Here is a 16168-nt window from a genome sequence, read left to right as displayed (position 1 = left end):
CGGTCTGGATAGGTGCTCTCCGAAATTGACACCTATGCCCACTACTGGTAAACTAAATAGAGATGAGAAATGAGCAAAAGTAGATCAAAAGTTGTATCGATCTATCATTGGAAGTCTCTTGTATCTTACAACTACTGGGCCTGACATTGCTTTCAGTGTTGGTTGTTGTGCCAGGTTTCAGTCAAATACAAAGGAGTCTCATCTTGCAGCGGCAAAGAAGATCATTCGATATATTAATCATACTGTCGGGTATGGATTGTCTTACACTTTTGATACTAACACTGATCTGTCTGCTTATTCCGATGCTGATTGGGCAGGTTGTGTAGAAGATAAAAAGAGTACGTCAGGGGGTTTCTACTATGTAGGACTGAATCTTGTTGATTGGCATAGCAAAAAACAAAATTCTCAATCCCTATCTACATGTGAAGCAGAATGTATTGCTGCTGGATCATGCTGTACTTAACTCCTATGGATGAAACAAATGCTAGTTGATTATGGAGTTGATACTGGAATAGTGAAGATCTTCTGTGATAACTCTAGCGCGATTCGAATCACTGGGAATTCCGTTGAGCACTCAAGAACAAAGCACATTGACATAAGGTACCATTTTATTCGTGATCTCTATGAAAATGGTATCATAAGCATGGAATTTGTGCCTTCCGAAAAAAAATTGGCTGATATTCTTACCAAACCATTAGACACTGCTACATTTCAACACTTGCGGCAGTCTATTGGTGTTGTTTTGGTTCGTTAAGCGTTTCTATAACTCTTTCCCCTATGCTTATCTATATCTTTTGGGCAATTGAGTTTGAAACTCCAGTAGGTTACTTCAGTTCAGTTTCTGTAGAGTTGTTTTTCTGTCTTGTTAGTGTTATTCTCTGTGTTTCAAAAATCCTTTTTTTCTCTTGAAATTAAGGTCGCTCATTGTTTTCTTTCGGGAATGACATCAAATGGGGGAGAGTTCTTTTGAACTTGTGCTTAATGGTCATATCTTGAGGGATGTGCGGTTGTGGAATTTTAGAGGGGTTATCTTGTATCTTTAAACTCCTTGATGAATGCGGTTAGCTTCGGCTATATGATTGCATCTAAATAAGATGATGTGTGTTTCTTTCTCTCAGTCATGAAATGTCTCTTACAGAAATTTTATTATGAATCCGTTCTTGTACCTTTGCCAATTTTATTGACAAAAAGGGGGAGAATTAATATGTAGTTCACACTACAAATACATATGGTTTTCAGATCATTGTGTAAGGGGGAGTGGTTTTCATGTGATATGGAGTATTGACTGAGGGGGAGTGGTACATATCACCATAGTATTATTGTAGAAGTTGTGATACAATTGAGATTTGAAACTATATAACAATGATCGAGACCGATGCTTTCTAATTGTTATAGCTATGGATCTTCAACAACGATGGTGCTAAACTTACAACCTTTGGGATCATTAGAGTACTTGGAAGTGACGAAGATTTCAAGGAATTTTGAAGATTAGACATGTGGAATAGGAGCTACTAAAGTTTCATTATCTTTTTTGTATTCCATATGTATTGATAGTTTTGTCACTAAAATTGACAAAGGGGGAGATTGTTAGAGGACTGCTCGGTCAAACTCGCCTGCGTTGCTATCTCAAGCATGTTTGTCAATGTTAGTGATCAAAACTATAAGTCCTGATTTCTAGTCTATTATAGCTAAGTCTCGGACTAGGATAGTAAGTGTAGTTGAGTTCAAGGACTTCATGGCGATTCATCATACAAGTAGAAGGACTACTCAAGGAACCGGTGGAACTTCTCGACAAAAAGGTATGTGAAGACTTGAACTTATCTTTCACTCAAAAGTCTATCTATTCTATCTCCTACTCTTTGAAACAAAAGTCGTATGCTATATATATAAACTAGATCGTACATTTGGTATTTCGAGCCGAATATACCTCGCCTATCTATATCTCAAAATATGTATTGGAAAGCTTTTCGCTTCGACCAAGTTTATCTTTACCTAGTGACGAAAGTCATGAATGTTTCAATCACTTTGAAAATTTCTTTGACGAGAAATGGTGTAACAACTATATAACGTCTAAGAATGTTTCAATGATTGGAATGAGAGTTTAGATTACATAACCAATGTATTCCTTGAACCGAAGTTCTCGAACTTTGTTGATCAAGAGAACCGGAAGTATGGCAAGTGCCAAGTCCGCGAACTCAGTCTGCGAACTGCCGAAGTTCTCAAACCCGAGAATTTATGCTGGAGTTGACAAACTACTTGCGTGAGCTAAGTCCGCGAACCCAGTCCGCGAACCAGCGAAGTTCTCAAAACCGAGAATTTCTGCTGGAGTTTGTAAACTTTGTCCGGTGTCTTAAGTCCGCGAACCTAGTCTGCGAACTTGAGAAGGTTATATATCTAAAGATGATCTCTGAACTTAATCTTAAAAGACTAAGGAATGCTTTTGCAAACAGTGGCTATTATAGTTCATGAACCGATTCTTGTGAATCAAATCATCTTTGCTTCAATTGTGTCTTGTGTAGTTACATAAGATTTTCTTGCAATTGAACAACTCTTTTAACTAGTTCATGTGAGTCATTTGAACTAGTTATGGTGAAGAAGAACATGGTTGGTATGAAATGATCTTATGGTTAACCTTTTTGGTAAACTATTGTTGAACCAACAATGTACACGTTTGGGTGCGGTTAACAAACTTAGAAGCGTACAGTCATTTGTGTATGACAAGCTAAGTTTTCGATCTAACGGTTGAGAAATATTAGCTTGAATCTAAATCAGGTTTTCATCTAACGGTGGATATTGATTGCTTGGTAACTAAGGCAAAACCCTGATTTGAAAGACTATATAAGGGGACATCTAGCAACTCTGCAAAACTAATCCCCACACCTTACGTGTGCTACTAGTTTGCATGATAGAGTCGGTTCTCCTTTAACCTTTGGTTTTCTTCTTCTAAAACCAGGTTAACAACTTGAAGACTTCATTGGGATTGTGAAGCCATACCGATACTACTTTTATCGTAGTTGTGTGATCTGATCTTGCATCATCTATCGTAATAGTACAATCATATTGATTGACTAGAGATTGTTTAATTTCTCAGATAGGAAAAATATAAAAAGTAATCACAAACATCTGTATCATTGTTTGTGATTCCATGACATCTTGTTTCGCTACCATACGATTAAGATTGTTGTGAGGTGATTGATTAATCTAGGATGTTCTTCGGGAATATAAGACCGTATTATCAATTGGTTCTTGTTCACCTTGATTATTATCAAAAGACGGAACAAAAACTTTATGTTTTTTCTGTGGGAGACAGATTGATCCTTTGATAGACTTGTATGTGTGAGACAGATTTGTTTATTGTTAAAGCTTGCGATTTTGGGTCGTAGCAACTCTTAGTTATGGGTGAGATCAGCTAAGGGAATCAAGTGCGCAGTATCCTGCTGGGATCAGAGGCGTAGGGAGTACAACTGTACCTTGGATCAGTGGGAAACTGATTGGGGTTCAACTATAGTCCAGTCCGAAGTTAGCTTGGAGTAGGATAGTGTCTGTAGCGGCTTAATACAGTGTGTATTCAATCTGTACTAGGTCCCGGGGTTTTTCTGCATTTGTGGTTTCTTCGTTAAAAAATTTCTGGTGTCTATGTTATTTCAGTTTCCGCATTATATTGTTTATCTTTATAATTGAAATAATCCAGGTTGTGCGTATATACCATCACTTGGTATAATCCAACCTTTGGTTGTTTGATTGTCATTGATTGATCCTTGGACATTGGTCTTTGGTACCGTCCAAGTTATTCCTTGTGTTTGATTAGGACTCGCTGATTTCTATTAGCTTGAGTAAATCAAAACAAGAGAGAGATATTAACTCCTTGAGATACTTTTACCTAGATTGAGTTTGACTGTCTAGTTGATTCTCTAGAAAGTATTTCGGAGTTAGTACATACAGATTGCTAAGCGAAATATTGGGTGGTGTTGTTAGACCCCCGCTTTTTCACATTTGTGAACCAACCAATGTACACGTTTAGGTACGGTTACTCAAACCTAAATGAATACATTTCATTTGTGTGTGACAAGCTAAGTTTCGATCTAACGGTTGAAAGATATTAGCTTGGATAAATCAAGTTTTTCATCTAACGGTGATTATTGAATGCTTTGTTACCAAGGTAACTTAGATTGCAAACCCTGATTTGAAAACTATATAAGGAAACGTCTAGCAACTGTGCAAAACTAATCCCCACACCTCCTGTATGATACTAGTTGGTTTGCTAGATTCGATTTTCCTTTAATCGTATGTTTCTTCTCGAGACCCTGTCGATTAACGACTGAAAGGCTTCATTGGGATTGTGAAGCCAGACGAAACTACTTCTCTTGTAGTTGAGCGATCTGATCTTGCCATTTTCTATCGTACGAGTTCAATTGAATAATTGACTTGAGATTATATCTCCGATAGGGCAAGATAAAAAGAAATCACAAATATCTTCGTCTCATCATTTGTGATTCCACAATATCTAGTTTTGCTATCATACGATTTAGATTATTGTGAGGTGATTGATAATGCTAGGCTGTTCTTTGGGAATATAAGTCCGGCTTATCAATTGGTTCTTGTTCACCTTTATTTTTATCAAAAGACAGAACAAAACTTTTAGGTTTATATGTGGGAGACAGATTTATCTATCCTTGTAGACTTTTCTGTGTGATACATATTTGTTTATTAAAGTCTTCGACTTTGGGTCGTAGCAACTCTTGGTTGTGGGTGAGATCAGCAAAGGGAATCAAGTGCGTAGTATTCTGCTGGGATCAGAGACGTAAGGAGCGCAACTGTACCTTGAATCAGTGTGAGATTGATTAGGGTTCAACTACAATCCAGACCGAAGTTAGTTTGTAGTAGGCTAGTGTCTGTAGCGGCTTAATACAGTGTGGTGTTCAATCTGGACTAGGTCCCGGGGTTATTCTGCATTTGCGGTTTCCTCGTTAACAAAATTTCTCGTGTCTGTGTTATTTCTATTCCGCATTATATTTTGTTATATAATTGAAATTTCACAAGTTGTGCGTTGTATCGATCAATAGTGAAATCCAACCTTTGGTTGTTGATTGGATATTGATTGATCCTTGGATATTTGTCTTTGGCACTATCCAAGTTTATCTCTCTTGTATTTAATCGAGACTCGCATATTATTTGAGTAAGATTTAAATCAAGAGATAGAGATATTAACTCCTTGATATACTTTTTATTAAGATTGAATCAGGCTGTCTAGTTGATTTTCTTAAAAGTATATTAGAGTTAGTCCATACAGATTGCTAATCGAAATATTGGGTGAGTTTGTTTGACCCCCACATTTTCAGAATTGGATTGGGACTTTACATGCTAATAAGGGGGAGCACTATGACTCTGTAAAGCTATTTGAGCAAAGGCCTTGTGGACATAGTTTTCATGGGAATGAAGGTTTGGTGGTTCTTTTAGGTGGTGGCAGTGATTGTAATAAGCTCTTGAGGTTCGAGGGAAGAAGTAAAGGGGTTGAATTCTCTGAAGGGAAAAAGGTAACCAGGGAGAGGCATGTAGTGGTTAATGGTACTTGTTGTTATCAACTACATAAGGGGGTTGAATTTCCGACAAATAGTTTGTCTGCTTGAGTGATTATGTTCTTCAGTTCAGTTGGTAAAGTATTGCAGCAAGTTAAGAGTGGTTGGTATGTGCAGAGGGAATCGAAGGAAGAAGAATACTTGTGCTGTTACTGCTATGTTTTTTTCAACCTAAACTCTAAATTTATCCAACCACATTTGTTCAATGCCTCAACTACTTTCTCTCATGGGTTCCGTCAAGTGATTCTTGGTAATCTGGTACGTCACTTCTGGCAGCCATGGAGTGTTAGTTTTGATAAACCCCTTACAACTTATATGCCAGCAAATCGATTGGATTACCAACTTATTGAGATCGTGAGTTCAAATATGGTTCTTTCCTTAATTATAAGTGATTTCAGACTTTTAAGAATGGGATTATTTTTGCATTATCAAATACCTTCACATGTTCTCTATGGAGATCTTATTATTCTAGAGGAAGTTAAAATGTTGGGGTTTTTCGCAAGGATGACGGGAACTCATTCCATACTTACTACTCCCTCCGTTCCATTTTACTTGATGTTTTAGGGTTTTTTTAGTGTTTCAAAATAGATGATAGTTTTAGTATTTTTTCCATATTCTCACCAATTTGCCCTTGCATTGGAATCACATAATATCATTAATTTCTATTGTAATCAATACTCTAATTTTTAAATCTATTCTAATTTTTTAGTGTGTTCCAAAATGATGAAGAACTTGGTCGTACATCCCAAGTAAATTACTAAGAGATTAATAACTTTCCCTACAATCTAAAAACTGAAAACTAGGTTATTTATAACTTTAAGAAGAATTAATATGGGTAGAATGAGAAAGATTTTACTATCTCTGATATTTCTTAATCTCCGTGAAAAACTCTACAACGTCAAGTAAATCGGAACGGAGGGAGTATGATGTACATTCCAACTAGAGTAATGCTGGAAGTGTTGTTGAAGTGGAAAGTTAAGATTTCGAATGACGGTGAAGAAGGTATATTCTTGCCTACGGATGCTAGAGTTTTCTACGTGGAGTCATTGATAACATAGTTGATAGACAAGAGGGTAATGAGCTTCGGATCCTCTTGAATGAGCTTAAATTTCTTCTAGTTCCTATAACTCCAGTTCCCAGAATTTCTAGAACTCGATTTTATCTCTCAACAAGTTGCTTCTTCTTGCGTTTTTATTTGCTTACATCTGATGCCTGCGAGAGTTTTTCATTTCAAGACAGAGTCGTAATGGCAGTCAAGCATTACAGTTGGAGCTGTCTGCATACACTGCACTATGGCGGGTATTTTAATTCTTTCTGCAACCAACTGATATGTGTATGCAAGTATGATTACACTTGGTGAGGTCATCAATGTTATGATTTTTTATGGGGGCTGGTACATCAAACTGAGAGGAGTGATTTTCAAATGGCATTACAGTTGGTGTTCTCTTTGTCAAAGAAAGTTACAGCAAGTTGTTATGCCAAGTTCAGTTGTATACTGATGGTAATTCCTAATCAGATGTGGGAGTTCATAGATCAATTCGAGAAGATTTTTGGATCGTCAGAATTTCCTTCAAGGATAGTGGGAATTCTTGTCGTAATTGTTACAGGCTATTTCCCAAATGCAATGAGAGTGGTAAATTACTTTAGGTGGAAATCCAAGTTGTGCTTGTGCTTTAAATATTTATGGAGTATGGGAAAAGGTACACGTTTGTTGTTTGATAGAGGGAAAAGGCTCGAATCCGTGTTAAGGAACTCTCACTCTAAAAGCTCTAGTGTTGCTTATTCAATAATACTTTTGAACGTTCATGTGCTGATGGTGATGGATAAGAAATGGTGGAGATTCAAATTATTTCATACTGGCTTATGAGATGTGGGAAATATTAATAGGATAGTTGTGAACCTTATATCAGTTCTGTTTCTCATCATATATTTCTGGTTTTGTGAGATCAGGCTATTATACGAAACTGAAGTCTGTATGCTAACTGTAGCAGTTATCATGTTGCAACCAGGGTGGAAGCGGCTCACTACAGTTGCAGGTTATAGCTGGACAAATCTCCCTATTAAGGATGTGAGCACACAAACCTGCGAGGGGTCCAAATGCTCACAATCAATCATTATCATCTAAAGAGATTGTGATGATGATATCCTGGTGTTGATTCATTGGCTCAAAACCTTCGGGTTTATCATGGCCTCATCTAACAACTCCATGCGAGGCGTTTGCGCATGGGATATAAGTATTAAGGAAAACAAAACATATAAGTAAACATCCATGGAGCTAAATAAATGTAAAGTGCTGAAATATAAATAAGACCAAGGTTTACGTGGTTCAGCACTAAGGCCTACATCCACGGGGTTTGTTGTTTTACTATGTTCTTCACGGTTACATGAATAGTCGAATGACTTTTGGGTTTACATGTTTCTCTCTTCTAAGTGATTAACTTACCCTTGCAATCTCTCTCTCTCTCTCTCTCCTTCTCTCCCTGATTTTTCCGATCCCTTCTCCTCTTGGTGGAGATTGGGTATTTATAAGGTTAGAACGTGGGACCCATCTCTGAAGACCGTTGGAACCTTATCTTCTTGTGTCCTTGCGTCCATCACGCGGAGGTCTGCGTTTGCCCCTTGATCCCGCAGAAGCATCCTCGCTCGTTCCACAGGTTGGTCGACACGTACACTGCTCAGAGTGTTTAATGCGGGTAGTTGAGGGGTCTGCTCGTGTCAGACAAGTGTCTTCTGCCCCAGTCAGTCCGTGTCAGCTAACTTTCTCTCCACCGTTGATCTTAGCTTCTCTTTTGGGGATGAGACAAAGTAACTCCTCGGGGTTTATTTGGTGTTTCGTGACGCATCATGTTTTGATGTTTTGGTCTGCATGCTTTCCACGTATCTTTTTATATACACGTGTCTGATAGTGAGATATATGTGTACACAATTTGCCCCTTTTCTTCGGGCTTGAATGACTAATGGGTTCCTTGAAGAAAAACTATCGTCGCATATTCTTCTCACTCCTAATAACTTCTCCTAGATACTTGGGCACGTCTTTTATTCGTGCATTAACTGCTTATGTAACGGGCATGTTTCCCATTCCTCCCTTAATTTCCTTCTCTTTCTTTCGGGTATTTTAAGTATAGAAAGGAAATTTAATTTCATTCTTCCTAAACGCTCTCTCATGTTTTCATTCTTTTTTTTCAGCCCTTAAATTTCCTGTCTGTCTTCATTGAACCTGTGACCTTAAATTCTCTGTCAGTCTTCATTGCACCTGTGATCTTAAATTCTCTGTCAGTCTTCATTGCCCTGTGATCTTAAATTCTCTCCACCTTAGCATTAATCACGCCCGCTTCTCCTGTTTGTTTCTTCTACTGCTGTTTTTGCCGGTAAGTTTTTCTTTTCTTTATTTCCTTACCATGTTTTATGTGTTGATTTGTGAATTTCTGCTACTGTTGTTCCTTGTTTGTGATGAAGAACTTCTTCTGATGCTTGCATACTAGTTTGCCCCTGTTCTTCATCTTAAATTAAGGAAGCCACTACTTCGAGGGTGAATATGATTGAGCATGTATACTATTTTAGGGTTTCTGCGTTATCGTGTGTATTGCTATGGATGTGTTTTTTGATTTTGGTAATGTTTTTGATTGTGTAACTTGTTCTTGATTTTATTCTTTCGCAGCCATGTCTGACCGTCCGCGGCTACTTATCAGACTCCTGATTCTGGGCGAGATCTCCTCCGCGTCGAGAGTCTCAAGATGATGTTCGTCGGAGTCGAGTTTCTTCTGGAGCGAAAGCCTCGTCCTCTAGGGAAGATTCCTCCGATAATTCCGTCTGGTTCCGAAGAGTCTTTGATCGCTCAGGCTCGTCCTCGTGATGATACTAGGAGTACGCAGGCTCCGCCCCGCGCTGTTGCTTTTGACATTCCTCCTCTACGTTCGTTAGTGCCCGAGCATCATCTACGGTCTTCTCCAACTTTTAAAGGGAAGAATACGAAGGGTGTAGCTCCTAGGGTTGAATCTTCAAAGAATCCCCCCGTGAAGAGAAAAGCTTCGGAAGCGTTCGTTAGTTCATCCGGCCCCGCCGAGGAGGATGAGGCTGCTCCCTTGATACGCAGTGTCTCTGTTAGCAGGAAAAAAGTAACCTTCAAGCATATCGATCTTGAAATATTCAAGGAAAAGCATGAGCTTCAAGCCTTCGGGGTTCGTTTCTATGCCCCTGAGGATGATATTACGTATGAGCTTATCTCCAAGTATGAGTTCGATGAATTTCATTTGTTAACGACGGTTGGGCATTCGAAGCTGGTCTATGCTGCCGTTGTACAAATCAGGTGATTCCTTCTACTACGACGTGCTCGCTAGTCGTGAGGGCTTCCACCAATACTCACAGCCGTTCCGTATCCCAACTATCGGGGAATTATCTCCGCGCCCTGAAGGAATGCTATCTGCGGAGTAAGGGGGAAACGTCGATGACTTGTTACGTCCCCAATCCCATGGAGAAGGAATGGTATACTCCTGAGAATTTCAATAACTCCTTCGGATTACGTCAATAGTAGGAATCGCAAGCCGTGGAGTGTCAGCCTTCGGAATCTCCCTGCTCCTCGGGCGAGATTCGTCTGTTAAATGAGGTCAGCGATGCCAAGCTGAAGTATGTTCCTGGCACGGAGGCGTCCAGTCGTCGGAAACTCTTCCCCGCGCGAGAGAGGATCAAGCGCGATCATGACTACGAGTGGCACGCCACCGTTATCGAGATAGTTGGTCCGTGGGCTTACGGTTGGATTCCTGGTCCCCGCGGTTGGCGGCCTACCGAGAATAGTAAGCCGCGCGAATCTCCTCCTGTTCGCTATGGAGATTTCTGCCCCTGGCGTCTGAACTTTGCGGGCATGAATTTTCCTTATGCCCTGGACGTCGTAGAGGGAGACGAGGAGGATGGTTCCGGTGCTATACTCCCACCGAAGAATACTCAGCTGCTCAGGTACGCAGATTCTAGCTGCGCTTCTTTTTTAGAACTTCCATCAGTCGGGAAAAATAATTCTTTTTGTGGTGTTGGTTTCAGGTGTTGAAGAAGAAAAAGATTAGGCCGAAGCAGTCTTCTACTACGGTGATGGGCGAGGTTGAAGCCCAAGAAGAAGTTACTAGTCCAGTGAACGAAGAGTTTGCTGAGGACGAGATTACAGATGGGGAGGAACGTACTGGTACCTCCCCTATCAATGTCGAAGAGGTCTTCGCTGGTCACTGGTGATGAAGGAAGGAACAAAGCCGTGGTGGCTGATGACGTTGTTCGGGGATGTTTCCGTCCCTGCTGGTGATGTCGCGGATACCCTTCCCACTTCTCAAGAATTTTCTTTTGATCGGATGTATTCCACGGGGGAGTTTTTGACGAAGCCCTCGATTTTCCCGAGGACTTCTCTTTACTTTCCCCCAATGATGATTGGGATGTTCTTGGTGGTGATGGTAATGGGGATGCTACTGTAGAAGATGTTGGTGCGGAGGAGCCTGCTGCATGTAGGCGCGGAGGAGCATGCCAACATTGTGCTGAGGGGGTCGTGTCAGAGAAGGAAAATCTGTCGTTGATGCGCCTGCCGATAATCTTCCCCAGTCGCCGACGTCTGAGGGTGAGGACGCCATCATGGATTGGTTTAAGGAAAAGAACTTCTTTTGTGTCTCTCATCCCGCTCCTGTTGTTGCTGGGGAAAAGGAATCAACCGCGTATACCCGTCGCATGATGGAGATGTCTTCTAAGGCGCAGGTGTCTGAAGCCTGGGGAAAAAGGTTGACTGTTCCCGAAGCTACCCTTGCCGGAGCCTCCTACTTCCGTTGCCGATATGATGGCCATCGCCGACGGGTATCAATATGGCTTTCCGCAGCAGCGTGTGCTGGAGGTAAATTTTCGTACATACTTCTACGTGACGATCAGACGCTTCGGTGAAATAATGTTTTGTCATCTTGATGTGTAGATGATGAGGAGAGCATTGTAACCACGTGCTGTATCAGTTCTTCAAAGCGAAATCTCTGAAGCTCGAGGCTAAGCTTCGTCACCGAGAAAAGGAATTATCTGCGGCTGAGGTGGAAATAGAAGAGCTGAAGAAAAGCCTTAAGGAAAAGAAAAGCTGGGTGAAGCAGAGGCGCTTCGTTCAGAACTTGTTGCAGTGCGCGCTGAGTTAGAGCAAACTCGTAGCCAAGTTTCCACTTTCACAGGTTTGGTTCTTTTCCCTCGCCGTATGTCGTCATTCTTTTATCTCTTAGTTGTTCTGTCTGAGTCTCCCCACCCTATCTCCAGTGGGTGGCGTCCCCGAGCTGATATGGCTTCGAAACGAAAGAGCTCGGCAAAAATCTCGTATTAGAGATTTGGTTGAGAAAATTAAGAGTGAAGCTAAGAAATGGGATGCTCGGGCTGAGGTATGGCGCGCGCGGCATGTTCAGATGGTCGACATGCAAAATCTGTACAACCATGATCGTGCTTTATTTAATGGCACACTGCTGTGGACCCGTGATAATCTGCGGGAAGCCCGTGAGCGTACTTCCTTGTTGGAATCTAGGATTCAGCTGTTGGAAGAAGAATTACAGACGGCTCGATCCATTCCTCTTTCAGGGGTCCAGGATAATATGCTCTGTCTTGCCAGAGAAAGAGATGATGCTCGTGCTGAAGTCTACGCTCTCAGCAATGCTCTTTCCGCGTCCGTGCCGACGTAGCTCGTCATGCTGAGTCTGAGAGGAATCTTGAAGTGTGCATGTACAGACTCAGCAAAGGGGTCTCAGAGATAAATAAAGAGGTCGACCACCTTCGTCATATGGACTCGATGAAGCAGGTAGAATTAGATGCCTGTCAATTTACTCTCACCAACCTTCAACTAGACTATAAGAAATTATCCGCGGAATATGATCATCTTGATGAAGCGCGAGATGCGGTTGTTAATGAGTATGAAGAGGCTTCGGCTTGTGTCGAAGGTATAATCCCATTTCATCGAGTGTGACCTTGTTTTTTTTCTACGCTAACTCCGTGGTGTTGTCTTTTTCAGAGCTCGAGGGACGCCTTCGCGTCACAAATGAAAAACTTGAAAAGGCTCAATCTTCCTTAGCGCAGCAGGAAGAACAGACCAATCACTTCAAGAATTTAGCAGCAACCCGCGAGGAGGCCGTTGGTGCTGCTTCTAGAGAAGTGAATCGGCTATCTTCGTTATTATCCCAAGCCCAACAGCGGACAACAGTTATTAAACACAAGGCTCGTTGTCAATTGGCTGAGGAGACGAACAAGATGCTGGAGAGGATAGAACTTGGCCTAAGGAAGAACATGGTCTCGTGAAGAACTATCCTCGTCGTCCCGTTCCTTCTGCCTTGCCCAGCTCCTCGGGCCCCTCTTCTGGTGGGAGCGTCCCATCAAGTCTTCGGAATAATCCTGCCGATGGGGCCGCCACTAGGTAGAGATCCAGCATTTGTAGGTCCGCGGCATCATTATACTTTTTGTAATCATGTAACAAGGATATTTTTTGCTGATGATCCTGTAAAAGGAATATTTTTTGATTGTGTATCCTTGACTTTGGCCTTTCACTTCTTGTAATCACCCTTTATGAAATGAATCCTCTTCTTGATATACCTGCAATGTTGTTGTTTTTTTTTTAAGTATTTGAAAAACAAAACAAAAGTTTTTAAGTGTTTTGGTGCGATACTGAAGGAAGGTACCTTCGTGATCGTCTTGAGACCTGTCACCCCGCTGGCGAATCCTGGGCCAGAGGATTCCCAGACGGTGGGGGCCGGGGCAACGTTCTAGGATATGGGATTAAAATATTTACGCACCCATTCCGTCGACCCGTTGCCTTAAGATTGGTTGGGTATCTCTTTCTGCTGGGTGCCTTCCCCCTGGTCCTACACTTATGGACACTGATGGGGGAGCCCTGAGAGATTGTAGATTAACTACTTTCCCCAATATTGTAGGTAGATTCCACTGACTTGATAATTTGAAAGCTTGTTTGATTGATAAGTTGAGGCTGCAATTCCTCTTCCAGAGATAGAAACATGTGGAGCGGTCAGGCTCCCTTCTTCTTCTGGTACACTCCAAGCAGATTCAAATCTGCGTTGCTTCTATGGGAAGTATGGTTTGAGCCATTAGCATTCCAAGGATGCCGGAGGACCTCGCCTTTTAGATTACGAAGGTAGTAGGAACCGTTACCCGCAAGTCGTGGATCATAAAAGGTCCTCCCCATGTAGGTGCTAACTTTCCCCATTTCTTTTCTTGCTGATACCGTGGGATTGTTCTCAACACATACTGTCCCTCTACAAAATTCCGTAGCTTTACCTTTTTGTTGTACTCCCTTGCTAGTCTTCGTTGATAATTTTCCATCTTTTGCAATGCTACTTCCCTTCTTCCTTCCAAGTCGTCCAACCTTTCTAACATCATATCTGTTGTGAGGTTTTTCTCCCAAGCTTCGGTCTTCGTGGTTGGCATGAGGATTTCCGTAGGTATGACTGCTTCAGCTCCATAAGTTAGAAGAAACGGGGATTCCCCGGTGCGGATCTTCGTGTTGTCCTGTATGCCCATAAGACATTGTGCAGTTGTTCGCACCATCTTCCCTTATGCTCGTCTAATTGTTTTTTGAGTATAAGGGCGAGGGTCTTGTTGGTAGCTTCCGCTTGTCCGTTGCTTTGAGGGTATATGGGGGTGGACTTGTTCTTTCTTATTTTGAAAGTGTCGAAGAGCATGTCTATATTTTTTCCCTGTAATTGCTTGCCGTTATCAGATACAATTTCAGCAGGTATACCAAATCTGCAAATGATGTTCTGGAATATGAAAGTGAACACATCCGCGTCTCTGATCCTGGCCAAGGCCTTAGCCTCCACCCATTTACTGAAGTAGTCCGTGGCTACTATCAAAAATCGTCTCTTCCCTGATCCTTCGATGAAAGGCCCGACGATGTCTACGCCCCATTTTGCAAATGGCCACGGGCTATCGACGAGTTTAACATTGTTGCCGGCGCGTGGATTTTTTGCGAAGCGCTGACATTCTTCACATCGTCGGGACATCCTCGCGGCATCTTGTATCATTGTCGGCCAGTAATATCCTTGCGTTTTTGCTTGTCAGCTAGTGATCTCATGCCGCTATGATTCCCCGCGTCACCATAATGGATATCATTTAGAATTCGATGCCCCTCTTTCCGGGACAAGCAGCGTAGTAATGGTCCAAGGAAGGATTTCTATACAGGACCCCCTCCCGAAGATCATATCTTCCCACTTTGGAGAGTCTTCCTAGCTTTTTCCGATCCGCAGGTAAGCTTCCTTTTTCGAGAAAGGCATGTATTGTCACCCTCCAGTCATCTTCGTTGCTGAAGTCTTCGTCTTGATTTGCTCTTGACAGGATGTCCTCTTCATCAAAGTCATTATGGATGTCTTCTCCTACCTGGTCTTCGATATTTTCTTCCATCTCTCTGATTGGTAGCGAAGGAGAATTGAGATGCAATCGAAGGCTCGTATACCCTTGCTATTTTAATACTTCGGCATTTTTATCCCTCAGCATGGATGATATATATGCTAGGGCATCCGCGTGCCTGAGGTCCCTTCTGCATAAGTGCCGGAACTTAATGTTCGGGATTTGTGATGCCAATGTTTGGACCAAGGCCATGTAAGCTGAAAGGGTGTCATCGTACACATTATACTCGAGCCCTATTTGCCGTATGACAAGCTGCGAATCACTTGTCAGCCTTACATCGGTTACCCCCATCTCTATTATTATACGTAGGGCATGTACGACAGCTTCGTATTCAACAATGTTGTTGGTATGCTCTTTGAATTCCAATCTAAGTGCCTGTATAATCCTTTCTCCAGTTGGGGTGATAATGACAACCTATTCCTCCTGCTCCTTCCTTATTTTTAGATCCGTCGACAAAGACTTCCCATTGTCTTGACTCGCAGGTTCGAGGATATCCATTGGATCCTTGATTTCTTCCTCGGCTTCTGGTATTCCCTTAATCTCTTCGTCGTTGTCAAGGGGGAGCTAAGAAATCTGCCAGACTTGGGACTTCTGAGAATGTTGAATTTCATGAATGATGTTGAATTGGTCCAGATGGGTGTTCCATTTGGCTATTCGGCCCACTTTTCCCGTGCTTTTGAGGACTGCTTCCAATGGTGCTTTGCATGGTACCCTGACGAGGTGAGTTAGGAAGTAGGTTCTCAGTTTTTGGGTAGCCCATACCAGTGCGAGGATGAGTTGTTCAATCTTAGTATAATTTCTTTCCGCGAATTGAGTGTCTTGCTGACGTAATAGATAGGCTGTTCTACCTTTGTATTGGTTTTGACTAATACCGCGCTGCGACTGCGTCCTCCGTTGCTGCTATGTACAGTGCCAAAACTTCATCAGGGTCTGGCTTCTGCAGGATCGGGATTGAAGCTAGATGTTCTTTGATTTTTTGGAATGCTTCCTCGCATTCGCGGTCCATTCGAACCTGCTCCCTTTTTTAAGAATATTGAAGAAATGTTTGCATTTGTCCGAAGACCGTGCAATAAATCTGCCCAACGCTGCTATGACCCATTGAGCTTCTGCACTTCCTTCAGATTCTTTGGGGACGGCATCTCTACTATGGCTTGAATCTTGCTGGGTCTACCTCGATGCCCCTTTTCGTCACCAGA

Source organism: Papaver somniferum, chromosome 5, assembly GCF_003573695.1.
Source record: "Papaver somniferum cultivar HN1 chromosome 5, ASM357369v1, whole genome shotgun sequence".
In the NCBI taxonomy this organism is placed as follows: domain Eukaryota; kingdom Viridiplantae; phylum Streptophyta; class Magnoliopsida; order Ranunculales; family Papaveraceae; genus Papaver; species Papaver somniferum.
Note: the sequence above shows the minus strand (reverse complement) of the source record.